This window comes from Diorhabda sublineata, chromosome 2 (assembly GCF_026230105.1).
Source record: "Diorhabda sublineata isolate icDioSubl1.1 chromosome 2, icDioSubl1.1, whole genome shotgun sequence".
Classification (NCBI taxonomy): Eukaryota; Metazoa; Arthropoda; class Insecta; order Coleoptera; family Chrysomelidae; genus Diorhabda; species Diorhabda sublineata.
The window spans coordinates 20,351,520-20,366,482 of NC_079475.1; the positions used below are offsets into that span (position 1 = coordinate 20,351,520).

General features: G+C 32.7%; 1 protein-coding gene across 2 annotated transcripts in view; it reads right to left on the minus strand.

The window, feature by feature from the left end:
- Positions 1–14,963, minus strand: part of LOC130452713 (monocarboxylate transporter 2-like) — a 377,455-nt gene that overhangs the window by 307,363 nt on the left and 55,129 nt on the right. For both annotated transcript variants that reach the window (XM_056792128.1, XM_056792127.1), the window contains exon 2: positions 3,411–3,470. The gene's annotated coding sequence lies outside the window, so the exon portion shown is untranslated. The remainder of the gene's footprint in view (positions 1–3,410; positions 3,471–14,963) is intronic.

The following is a 14,963-nucleotide window of genomic DNA, read 5'->3' on the forward strand; positions in this document are numbered from 1 at the left end:
AGCAGGTAGTCAACGGATCAAAGAGAATTTATGCCCAAGCTTAAATTTAAAATAAGTCGTTGTAAACCCTCAACCAAGGGCAGCTTCAAGAGGGAAGCCGTAGTAGATTTTCCCACCACGAGAATCTGGAAAATATTTCTTAACAGGAATATGCAGATCATCCGTTTTCAGAAACCAAATCTAGACAACTTGATTCTGGTATTTAGGATCTGGGAAATATTTTTTTAATATGAATATTCCGAACAATGCTTTTCAAAAACCAAATATAGACGACTTGATTTTGTTATTTTGTTGTTTTCTACTTAAATGTAATTTCTTAATATTGAATAAGGTGAGGTGACAGTAAAAATTCTTCATCTATTTGCTTAAACCCTCGGAAACAAAATACACAACAATTTCCAATTTTCTTGGTGGAGGGTATCGTGTCAGCTCCTATTTATTTTGAAGAGAGAACATCGATTTGTGGTTTTTGTGTTTAAGTATTTTAATAATTTTTCTTAGGAAAATCCCCAAAGTCAACTTTGCGTTAGTATAGATTAAGTCATACAAAGAACTACGTAAGTAAATGGTAAAAGTGTACTGCTCTGCGTGCGTTAAAATAGTAAGTATAGTTTTTGTATATTCAATTCAAAGCGATGTGCGAAATCGGTCGAAATATGTTATTTTTTTGAGAATTATAAAAACAAGTGAAGATCAAGTTCTTGTTTAGCAGTAAGCACAATGAAAATATAGAGAAATGTACAGGGTGCCTCAGGTTTGATTCGTTTTTCTATCTTTATTGTTTTAATCTCGAAATATGACAGATTTCCACTGATTTCGAATGATTTGAACACGCGGGGCGCTTGCAATCCAATTTTGTAATGTTTTTGTAAGTATTGATGTTGTTGATTAAACATTTGATATCTGGATTTTTGTTTTTTCTATTGCAAATACCATGCGATGAAACATTAGACCAACAAAATCTGGAGACGTTTCACAACCCACATAAATGAAAACGAACAAGAAGTATTATTCAGCAAAGACCTGTATCATGCAATGACGACATCATTTATTCCACTGTCAAAGTTATGTAGTTAATAGTCGCATACTTTCTTCAAAAGTATCAAAAATTCATTGTACCAGGTAAATCAACACTACGAAGTAACGACGTTAGTATCTCAAGTACATGTATTTGGAGTAAATTGGAGAGGTTGAAGCTAATCTTCGGAATAAACATTTTTACACTTGTATTAATGGAACTACCGATTCTGTAGAACGTTATATTGATAATTTATTGATAGATATTCTTAACGATGACGTTCTGCCATAATCTTACCTCATTGCTCCTAAAGAGTTACATAAAATAAATGGACCAACAAAGACTAGATTGATACAAGAGATTTTTTCAACATTTTTGCTTCCTACGACTGTTCCTGGAGATAATTCTTCGATCATTTTGTCAGATGCAGTACCGTACATGAAAAAGGCTAGACAAAATTTGTGACATTTGTGAAATCTTTTGCCCCAACTTAATACATGTAACATGTTTTGCCAATGCTTTGTATAAGGTTTCTGAAGAGATTGGGAGACATTTTCGTCTTGTAAATAATCTATTTTTTACCACTGATGTATAGACAGGAGATGTCGTTTATAAACAGAAGAAACAAAATAGGGCCTAGTACTTAGCTTTGGGGCACTCCACATTCTATTGAATTGCAAGAAGACATCGTTGTATCAACTCTTACAAGCTGACTTCTATCGGTAAGGTATGACTTAAATCATGCGAGAGGTTCCCCTGAAACCATAGTACTGCAATTTGTTAATTAAAATATTATGATTAACACAAGTGCAAGCCCTAGAAAAATCACAAAAAGTTGTTGCAGTAGAGTGATAGCTGTTTAGGCTGGAGTAGACATGGTATAACAAAACAACGTTATGTAGATGCTGCTGTAGCTTTGCGGGCGAAACTTGATCGGCGATGTTGACGTAAGCAAGCGATTGGCGCGTTGCAAAAAGAAATAAGGGCGGACTAAAGATATAATACTTTTAAAAATTAATATCAGCGCTATTATGAGTGCAGGAGACATGCAGTAAATTTCAAAATTTCTGTTACATCGTGCCCAATCATTTGAAAATATAAATCCAATCTCGTTTTCAGACCCTAAGGTTAAAAAAAATTGGTTCTGCTTTTTGTCATAAATGCATATTTAGGTTCATTTTAGTACCTATGTAGAAAAAAAATTAGACTGTTTGTTTATTGCAAAACATATTCATATGAAACTTTATTACAATACCGACAATAGATTTGGCAAAACTGTGAAAAGTGTTTATATGTCTGTTTACTCCAACGCTCTTTTTACCATGCAAACGACAATTATTTTTCAGTTTTCTACCTATCCTAGAGAAGAGATCATCTTTTTAATTACCCCATACATAGAAAATATGGAATAGTTCGAAGAGCCATGAAAATTGATGAGAAAGTTTTACTTAAGGCTCAATACACATTTTATGTTTAAGTTGGAGAATGATCTAAGGTGAAAAGTTTTCATCCAACGAATACCCTAAAAATGAACGCTGAAACAAGTTAACTACGCATCAACTATTGAGGAAATTATCTATTCACGAACTTATAATTTATACAGAGTGACAACCCAACAAAAAATGTAAGCACTGATTATTATTTCACACTTGACCAGTCGAGTCTCTACTATAGGCAAGACAGCACATGATATTGTTTACTGTATAGGAGAATACATGTCTTGCTACCGAATATTACAGTTCTCCTGCAACTACAGATACATAATTCACAACCGTTGAAATAATTTACTTTGAAAGTACATCAAAAGTTAAATGGTGCATATCCCACTTTTTATACATTGTTCTTACAGAGAGTAAAGAGGTGATCATAAGCAAAGTGGACAACCCACATCCAGAGTAATGTTACTTTCTTGTTGAAGCTAGTTGAAGGGACTGGGGACAAGCATATCTATAAGAAGAATGGAGATAAAGTTTTGTATGTAACTTAGAAAAACAGCGACTAAGATCGATTCGGATCAGAAAGAAGATCGGCAAGGATTTTTGTGATATGTCTCATAAATCTAATGAAACACAATCATTCCGGGTCAATAGTAATTCCAGTGATTGCCACTACAACGCATTCGAGACTTATTGGAGATGATGTATTGATGCAGAAGGTTTTTAATCACAAACAATTCACTTAATGATTACTGACACCTTACCTAATATTTGAGCAACAGAAAACTGATTCCTTTAAAATTTATTTAAAGTATTTCGATAAAAATGAGTGAAATTTTTTGAAAAAATTTTTTCAGTTATTATGTTTCTGCACGCCTCTTATATAAATATAAAATTCTAAACATAATCGTGGAAATATCCACAAAAGATAATAAAGGTGTTAACATAATTCCTACCTTTCTATTTCCCACCACCTTAATCAAGAACGAACTTCATGTCAGCATAGCAGGTTCAATCTGAAACAGTGAATTGCAATAATAAGGTGATGTCATAAAGTGGAAAAATTTTGTTGTAGATGAACTTTTTGAAATATGTGCCATAGTCAGAAAAGGAAACATAGTAGTTATTTGAAAAATGTGACTGTATAATAAAGTACACAGTCTACCAAGCAAATGTTGGGAATCTTATGTTTTTTAGTAATTATTTGTCATCCGTCGATAGTGAACGTTTTCGAAGAATTTATGAAAATGGAGAAAAGCAACCAATGCCATGTGATAGAATACTTGAAAGTTATTTGTTTCAAGGAATCTTACAGTTATCTACAACTCCAGAAAATCCACAAAGGGGTCTAAATGATTGCTATCATGTAGTTCTGGTTTTGAAAGTTGTGGAAATACTTTTTACAAACAATTTATGGGATCCGCGCCTTGCCTTGCTACCTACTAAATCTACCTCTTTCTGCTTCCACCTCTCTGAACATTTGGGACCGCGTACCTCAAAACTACAGTTTGTCTAATATTTTATTTCGATATATTACTGTTAAGTACAGAGGTATGTATCTTTATTGAAAGGCAGCTCTCTTTATGCCAAGGATATCTTTTATCATTGTAGCAAAAGTAGTTCAATTTATGTCAATAGCCAGCAGGATATTGCATGGTATTTCACCGATGACAGTGAAAGAGAATATGATCCGTGTCGTTGTTACAGTATAGACATAGTGGACTGTCAATGACATGGAAACGATACGGATACACTGGAAAACAAACGCTGTTGCCATCTAAGCATAAGGGTATTTGTCAGTTCCTATGTGCGTTCCATGTCGTCTATTGATAATAGATTTGGCAAAATTATGTCTGTTTGCTCCAACTCTCTTTAACTCGAATATGGATAGCGTCAAGAAAACTTTCTGCCATGCAAACGACAATTATTTTTCAGTTTTCTACCTATCCTATAGACGTGATCATCTTTTTAATTACCCCATACATAGAAAATATGGAATAGTTCGAAGAGCCATGAAAATTGCTGAGAAAGCTCTACTTAAGGCTCGTTAAACATGAGCCATATACCTATGTATTCTTCCTTGAATTCAATTGTGTCTAGTCGTATTTTTGGTATCAATAGAATCGATTCCCTTTTTTCCTAGCTATTCATTTAGTTTATCTAGTAGCTAATTTCATCTATGGCATTATTGGTTTTCACAGAAAGTTCTTTTTCATCACATTCATCAACGATCAAGGCCAAATAGTTAGTATAAGTGATAGTTGTTGTACCCTCTGAAAGCTTAAGTTTAAGGATATCGTTATATAACACGTTCCACATGTATTCAAAGATTACGTTACACTATATATCTTCGGAAAATTTGTAAAATGTGTGTAATATGGATACCGCGTTTGCTCGCATTCGCGAAAAAGTATTATCTTATATTATTATATTATATGGTTCGATTGAGTATTTAGCAAAGTTTTACAGCGAAGCAGAATTTTTTAGCCATTTGTTAAGAAAGAATGAAACATCCTCTATAAAATACAAAGTAACAATCAACCGACTTACGATTGCGGAGAAGAATAAGACTATTTTATCTACCTTTAATGTTATGAAATTTTTTTGCGACAAATTTGGGATAGTCATTAAACACCTACTCCTAAAATCGTCGTCATGACATTGACCTTTAGGATGTCTTTGATTGGGTTACATCAAGAATTTGAACATAAACTGTAAAATCATAATAGAACAAGAGATTTTTTAATCATGAAGATGGGTATACAAAAAATATTATTCTCGTTAAGTTGGAAAAGATTTCCAAATCCTCAAGTTTTTCTTCAGACCAAGTGACTTAAAAAATAAATACCAAAATACCATAATTTTAGTTTAGAGTTTTACATACTTCTACAATGTAGAGTTCCTCAGGGAAGTGCAACAATATTATCACATATGTCGTTTTCATTGGTTATTTATGTAGTTTTAAAATCACTCACATCCAAAAAAATATTATGCAAGGTGCAATAATACGAATCCCTTAGTTGATTTTTCCAAAGCCGGTCCTAGAATTTCTGAGTTTAGCTAATACCAATCCAATGATTGATAGAAGTGTAATGCTACATGAAAAAATTCAAAACATGAAATTATTTATCAGAACATTTCAAATTTATGGTCAATTCCACAAATTCCCCTGTAGATTAATAAAGAAAAAGAGTTGACCCTTTTTAGAAACCTCATGAAATACTTCCTGATGAGCTCTACGTATTTTAACTTAAATTTGAATCTTAAATATATTAAATTTGTGTAATATTTAACTAAACTTCAATTCTCGGGACTGAAGATGATATTTACCGAAAAGATATGCAATATTTTTCATATGGAAAAGCTATCTGCAAGTTGATTACCGCGTTTGCGTAATGCTTATCGAAAGCTCCCTTGCATTTATATGCTTAGATGTGTTTGAACATAATCCAAGTGATTTTTTGATGATGCTCTTTTGCTGACACTTTTTGATGCCGACCTTGGGAAAAGATATCGCATTTGTCATAGAGAATAATTTTATTCCATCATAAGATTCACATGATCTGCATACCTTACATTACTTTCTTTACAAAAACTAAAAAAATATCGCGAGGTAGAAAGCGATTGTAGGCGAGGATTTGTTGTCAAAAACAATAGTGTATTTGAGTAGTGACTTTCTCATTGACAAGTCACGTTAAATCTTCTCGTAGACTAAAAACTATAAATAATCTGAAGTCATTGTGTTATCGCGAACTACCCTACAATACAAAATTCATCGAATGAATTAAGTGATATAATTGATTATAACTAGACAAAATAAAAAGAAATGTAACATCTTCAACCAAACACTGTTGTGACCACTGTTCGTTAATTATCCCCGAATAAAAAGGAAATTGTTAGCTATAATACACTGACAATCTCATAACGTAGCAAGAAAACAGACAATGCCACTGATACTTTAAAAGGAGCCGTGAAAAATGTTTTGTTTGATACGGAAGCGAAGGATTTACTGTTAAAATATTGATTTCAGAATAAAAAAACAAACAGTTATATGATTCTACTGATTCAATTTTATGGCAACTGTCTGCTCAAAGACAATGGCTTATCACACAAGATTTAGAATAATAGACGAGAAAAACTGTATATAGTAACGGAATGAGTGAATGTTTGAAGATTCTATCTTTATACTGGATGTATAGATACTTATACAGTATGATTCATCAATGATTTGAAATATTTCACACAGAAAATCCTGAATCTAAATTAGAAAAATTCAAACATACACACTAATGAACTATCTTATACAATGCGGTCCATATGTATGAACATCCCCTCTGAATTATAAGTACACCCTCGAAAAGTTTTAATCACAAAGGGGGTAGCATCTTGTTGGAAAGGAATCTGAGTCCTCTATTCAGCAATATGATTTTTTTTTAAATTTGGTACAGTGATTACTGAGAGAATTAATTTTTAAGATGTAAAATTTTGATATCTCTTCTTCAAAACTTCACGTAGAATGAAAATAATGTCCCATAATATTTAGAATGTAGTTTCCAATCTACTTTACAATTTTATTAAATGTTCAAAATGACCAACATTCACTTCTTGACAATAACCGAGGCATGACCTCAGGGGTTATTTTGCTAATATCGTCCGTTATCCGAACTTTCGAATCAGCAATATTATTAAGTCTATTACTTTATATTTTAAATAACCCCCGTAATCGAGAGAAGTCAAATCGGTGGATCTAAACGGCCGTTCGATCGTTCAACGTCTTCCAATGCACCTATTGGGAAAAACCACGTCCAAATAATTTCAAACAGTACTTGCAAAATGCGGTGGAGCTCCGTCTTGTTAATAGTAAATAAATCGATCTATCTCATTTGGATGAATAACATCAGTCTTTGAAATGTAAACACTAAGTTAATCAAAAAATCTAGATGAACCTCTCCATTAACTGTGTCCTCAAAAAAATTAGGGCTAATAATTTTATTGATAACGATAACAGCCGAAATATCTACTTATTTAGGATATTGAATGTAAGCTTCACACATCTTTTCTCTATTCCATTATCTACAGTTCTGTTTATTGACCGTTCCGTTTAAATGAAACGTCGCTTCATTAGAAAAAATAATTTGGTTTATGATTTGCAATCTGCGTTCATCATCAATTCACAGAATTCTTGCCTTCTATCAGGATCATCTTCATTTAACTCCTGAATCAACTGAACTATAAGGGTAGTATTTCTCTTTATGCAAAACTCCAAAATAGATAATTCACTCACATCATTGTCGGTGGCAATTTCTATAGTTGTCTTATGCGGATTTTCCGCAATCTTTAGATGTACATCCAACTTTTTTTCATTAGTAAATTGAACATTTATACCTAGTTTTTCTATATTTTTTACATGTCCAGTTTCACGAAACTTTTTTCAATTTTGCCTGTACTGTACTATACTGTAGACTGCGAAACGTGTTTACAAAGATATTTATTATGAAAAATTTCACTAACCTCCTTTTGAGTTCTTGTTTCATTACCACAACCAATCGTAATTAAAATATCATTTCTTTGAGTCTCGGGCAAATGAGCCATAGTTAAATTTAATTCGTGCATGTCTTTTGTAACTTTAAATACCTAAATTACAGCAACCTACTAGATTCATATCAATTGTTCATTTTACTTTTTTTTAGTATCTTCAAAGATTTTTTTCTGATGTTAGCAGAACAGAAAATACCTGATTATTTTAATGGACCAAACAGTTATGCTGATTTAAAAGTTAGGATAACGGAAGAAATTAACAAAATAACCCCTGATGTCATTTATTGTCAAAAATTCATTTGGAACATTCAATAAAATTGTAAAGTGCATTGAAAAAACATTCTAAATAGTATGCATCAAACTTAAAAAACTTCATATTCGCCCATGATATGTGCCTTTTCAATTTAATATTATTAGATTATTTACAACGTTTTTGATCCAAATAATTTCACCAAAATGAGTGGACTATTTATAGAAATGGATACGTTCGAAAGGAAGTCCATCGATTTTGAAAATCTTAAAATTCGAACTGGGAGTACAGAAAAGGTGAACGATCATTATAAAGACAAATTGTCTATATTGGAACTAAGAATTCAGGAAATAATCAAAGGGAAATTGTCGAAGTCATTTGGGAAGAATTGAATTGGATTGAAAATAACTGAAATTAGTTTCAAAATGAGAAATTATAAAATGGCTCTACTGTCATTACAATGAATTTCATATATCGCCCTGATAGTTCATGCTGATCGCAACAGTACGTCTTCATCTTTGAATTTACCACAATTGTTACCTCAATAACAATGTGAATCATTCTCTTTACTGAGAGTCTGGTTCCGTTGCAAACTCGCATGGTGGATTCATGTTTTGAAGAAGAATGATGGGTACGCTAATTTTCGACGAGGCACCACTGTCATTTCAATTAATTTCATATATCGCATATTCTATCACTTTCACTAAGGATGTCATTTTTGGGGAATACCCCTGTTACGAGTGTATTTCTTGTTTGAGTTTTTAATATAGACATGTTTCATGTAATCCAACAAAAAAGTGTGCATTTCCGGAAGCGAGGAATACCACCTGATTTGCGAGTTAATATCAATGGACACCCATTAGGTCAATTTATGCTAAATCCTCTACACTTACATCTAATGTTTATTTATTGTAAAAGAAAACTCTAAAATTGTTGAAAATTTTTATTAGAATGGCAAATAACAATTACTAATTATATATAATTATTGATTCAAATTATTATTTTGTTGGACATTATTGATAATCAAAGAGCGTAACAAGTTCTTTACATTATTATTTATTTTATTTTTTTAAGGAAATATACATTCTCCAAATTATAGAACTAAATGTAATACATATAGTTAAATGTATTAAAATACTTTAGTACAATAAATGTGATAAGTAAAAAGCAGAAATTACCGGGTCACTCGCAAGAATCTATATCGAACGCTAATTTTTATAAAAATATCCTTCGTTGTTAATCGAAATCTGCAACAAAAATTCAACAATTTAGTGAATAGTGTTCTAATATACTAAATCTTGAAATAAATATCCATTGTAAAATAAGTTCTACTTACTTATAAACAATTTATTGAAGAAAAATTCTTAAAAAATCACCCAGTTGGACGATTCGAAAACGAAACACACTGTTAGAAAGCTCTAACGATAGTAAATGAAACTGTCATTACCTGAAGTTGTAAAAGTGAATCCCCTTCACTTACGAGCTTTTAGAATCCTTCTGTAAGGACACCCACAGCAAAAGTGCTATCAAGGATATACTGATAAACATTTTTTTAGTGTCGTCTGTCAAAACATGGAAACTCCTTCTGATCCTCCTAACTGATCATGTCTGTCAAGCACATCCTCATCCACTCGACTGCACACAATCACTTACCATCATTTTAATCTGAACTTAAACTTATTCAACTGTCCTGCAGAAATCAAAAAAGTCTTGGAGTAGCTTGAAGTTACTAAACTGAATCAGAAAATATAATTAATATAATAATATTAATGTAGTGTTATAGCTTTTTAACCTGTAGTTTATGTAATTTTTATATTTTTTACTTCTGTGCCAAATGGCCATGGTTGCCGAGGTTAAAATGAAATTCTTGCTCCAATCTACCAGTGTATTGATTGCATTGTTCTGTTTTATTTTGCGAAACTGAAAAATTGGAATCAACTATCAGAATCAACATCCATAGACGGTAAGGAAAGACTAGACATTATTTGCTCATAGGAGTAAAGTGAAACGACACCATCCTTTATTCAGGAAGATACACTTTTTATGTAAATACGACGACAACGACGATGATGATGATGATACGATGACGATCGACGATTATCAGCAATTATTGCAGCAAATTAATCTTCAGTATGAGTTTAAAACTAATGACTGATGCGTGAAGTAGAGATTATGCTCGATGAAAAAGCCTTATTTCTTAGTTCATTCATTTTATTATCTTATGATAAATTTTAGTATAGTTTCGCGTAATTTTTGAAGAAGACAGTATACGAGAATTTCCTTAGATTAAATCAAGATCGTATATTCTTTGCAGATATACGTTAACCTTCAGTGGCCCAGGGTTTGTCTTGCTTCTTGGATGCCAGACTAGTTAGTGTTTTTATGAATCTAATAAATTCGAAGTCGACATCACCAGAGAGCATGTTCCAGTCACTTGTTTGACAACGGTGCTCGAAGTTTTGAGAACTTTTTCCGGTATAATTGGCGAGAAGCATTTCAGTATTGGATTTTATCGAAAATTTTGCTAACACTGATTCTTGATCGGAGAGATCTGAATTGAAGACAGTACAGTCGGTGGATTCTGGATCATACGATAACACGTCATAGTCTATAGTACTAGAACTATTGAATGTATCGCTCTTTGTATTAACTGTGATGCTGTTTATGTAGAAAAAACATCACAATATCTGCCAAATGGATCAAAGAGTCTGCAATACCATGAAATGCAGCTAAAAAAAGTCTCATTCAAACTAGTTCAAAAATCATTTCTCGAATCCTCGAATACAAAAAGGAATGTAAAGAAATTACTTAAATACAGAGAAATGATGTAAACGAGCATGTAACTAAAAATTTAGTTTTCATGATTAAAAATAAAAAATCTTTATATAAATGAAATGTAATTTCATGTTCATGTATCAACAATTCATACAACAAAGTTCTCAATGTTAGATAATAATTTGATAAAAATTATTTATTTGAAATACACTATATGCTTCTAAATTATATCACATAATAAAATGTTCAGGGTACATGCATACATTATCCTAATATTCTCATATATTTTCAATCCAATGTCAAGTATAATGAATCTTTGTCCAGTATTTCCAATTTCCTAATATACTTTCAATAAGTTCGCAGAAATTTCACTAATAGAAATAACAATAAATCTTCGAAATAAGAAGATACGAATTAACTAAAAAATCCAATGGATTTTATTAAAGTGTGAATAAATTTTTGAAAATAATCTATGTAACAAGAATTAATGACTTTCATGATTCCTAAAATCGTTGATGATAAGATGTAATTGAATTATTTGAAAGTGGGGTAATCATCTTTGTGAGTTGGTTTTTTCCTGTTATAATCTCAGCCATAATTCATAAAGTTTCCAGGTTTTTGGTCTCCAACCTCCAGGATATTCCAATGCTATAACTTAATTCGATGGCCTCATGTTATTTCCCTATTCAGATTCACTAACCACCGAAAACATTCTTCCTAATTCCATGCAAATTTATGGAGGTGAAGTAAAATGGGGTAGAATATCAGCAGAGACAAGAAAGGAAAGGATGGATGGAGAAATATTTGGGAAATAGGATTTTGACCTGATGAAATACCGTTATATGCAGGTATTTGTGCGACAACAGTATCGTCATATCTCTTGGTGTATTATTAATTTATTGCGATGTATTGAAATCACAACAGATCAGATTTATATACTTCATGAAATTAAAAGATGCTATTCTGTTGTATGATTTCCAAATTAGCTATTAGTGTATATGTTGTGAATTCTCTATAGAAAATTTGGACAGCAATAGGCTTTTCTTAAGCTAAGTCTATGAGTAAAAGTATTTCGGGAAGGCTTCTTTCGAAATAGTTTTCTCAAAGAAAAACCGTTACTATTTAAAAGTGTTTTTCATTTCGCATGGTACTAAACCTGGTGAGTTAGATGAGAGTAGACAAACAGGAAGAATTTTAGTGGACAAAAATTAGCTATTCACAACAATGCATGTTTTCACAGTTTTTTTCATTTGATAGCACTCACAAATGAAAGAAAATAATTACTATGTACTTGGTGCTCAACTTTGATTGGTGAGCTTTCAAAGGATGAGATAAGGAACTTGTTTTCTTTGGCAAATTCTACATTCATATCTAATGGACATATACCATTTTATCTCAAGTCACAATTTTGGTATTAAAATCCAGATCTCTACGAAGGCAATTTCTACATTTCCTTCAAATTGAAGCATTATTTTCTCTAAATTCAACAGTCAAAAATCTGGAAACGAATTTGCCATCCACCCGTCTCATTCGCGAATTTCATTTTCATTCGTTTTTAGGATAAACGAAGTCACGACGATTCCTTATCTTCAACTAACTTACTACCACTGTTTAATCATTCGTACCATTCTTGTGAATAGCCACCAAGGTTCATATATTACATCATAGACAGATTTGAATAATTCGTGAGCTTCTTTGACATGTTCTTTAGCTTCATACTAAACCTAATATCGATCAAGTTCCATATTTCACTACAGATACCTACCGCAAAACTGTCACTGAGCCGGCAACGGTGGCCGTCTCTGCTTGTCTTAGCAATTGAAGGTTTCAGACTTACTAGGTGCAACAGATGAAATTATCGCTATTTCATATTTTTTATTTCCCCTCCTATAACATAATTAGCTTTTGAATATTCAGAGAATTATGAAAAACTGTAAATTCGATCAACTTTATTGTAACGGGAAATTTATACTTTTTTCAATCACACTTAGGTCGTAAGCTTCAGTATGTTTTATTGGGCGCTCCTTACGTTCCTAAATCAATAATGCTTCCAATGTTTACCCTTATTTTTGTTGTCTGTTTTTTATTGTTCTACTAAAACGTCACTAGGTATGTTCGTCAATGTGATGCCCCTGTTATAAATTCTCCTTTTTTTGTAAATTGGCATTCTTATGTCTGTCGTCTAATCCTTTCTAGTTGGTGTGAATCAATATTCCAAGAAATCCTTTTTTTTACTTTTACATGTGTGCTTGATCATTACAAATAAAGTAGATCCAATTCATAGTTTCCGCATTATATTTCTTCATAAATAATTATTCTCGTTTTCATCTTCACTTTTTTTGTGGAATATCATTCTTTCTATTGATTTACCAAATGAATAGAATGTTGAACAAACGTGCCCCATTCAAAGTGGTAATTAACGAGCGCTAATAATGTGTCAATTTTTTGGTACCCAGACGGTTCGCAGCTAACGTAAGGAGCTGAACTGAGCATTTCTGAACCAAAATACAAAATCTTGATACCTCTAGAAACATTTTTCAGGTAGAGCTGCTAACAATAAACAAATATGCTCAGAAGTGTTTGGATAGAAACCTCTGTAAAAACCACATATACATTCTCTCAGACTTGAAAGTTCTGAAAGCTATTGAGTGCACATCCAGAAAGCACTGGCTAACAAAAACAAAGTAACCCTAATGTGACTTTCAAGCCACCAGTATATACCAGAAAATGAGGAAGCAAATGGACTTACCACCACTTTATACGTTGGACCAGAACCCTACTCTGGTCTCACGAGATGCCTTATCAAGAACGAACTGAATAAATGGCTCAGATGAAGTCTTACTTACACTTCAGGCCTAACACAATCCAATATATGCATAACCATATCAGCTGAGAAGTCTGGAGTGCTTCCATGATGACCAGAAACGACTTGAAACTTGGGGTCGTAGTTCTGGCAGGTCACTGCCCTGTCAAATACCACCTTAATGTTCTGGGATCAAGCCATGGAAACAGCGGAACATCTACTCTGCGAATGTTCTGCTTTTTCCGCTAAGAGGCTCAAGAACGTTGAAGGAGTAGTAAAAGTATTTAGGGAAGTGATACACAAGAACCCCCAAAAAATAGCCCCCTTTGGGAGCATTCTATGTATTAACGAAACAAAACAGTAAGATGTAGAGTCTTGTACAAAATATCTTCTAGGTATAGGTGTAGAGTGGCTGTAAAGCCAAAACGACTTCTCAGACCAATCTACAAATCTACAATCTATTGATTTATATCAGTTATCTTCATCGTTTATCATATAATTTTTTTTTTAGTCAAAGTATTACCTACTGAATCTAGTATATCTTCCAGTCTAGGAGCTTAGCATGCAAATTAAGTTTTAGAAGCAGCCTGAAATCACTCGGGTCAAAATGTGAAGAATATAGTGGACGTCCTACTAAATCGAAGCCCGCTTAAGCCATTGCGGCTATAGTGGCCCACTGTGCATTATTCTGATGCAAGATTACACCTTCATGCAACTTTTCTCGACGCTGTTCTTTCATCACTTGAAATGATTTTGAACCTAAATTGGCATTATTGGAGCTGTAATTGATGATAAATTAATGATGAACCTCACTGCTTCAACTCGTCACATTGACTCATCCATTATTATTAATCTACTATGAATTTGTGTACCTATACTGCGTTTAAAGATAACTTTTCGAGTGGAACCTATCGTCACTGTATGTACATTATGTACCCCAGACTCAATCTGCACGTTCTTCTGTCCACGACTATCTGCCTAATTCTTATTCATCATCGTTTCACTGTGTTTTATGACAGCAAATCTTATATACCCACAAAATCTTGGTTATTTTAGATGCAGCTATTTCCTTTAAACGCAAGTATTCAATCACCACACACTTCAATTTAATACTGAGATATGACTAAGAGTTTGGGATTCTAC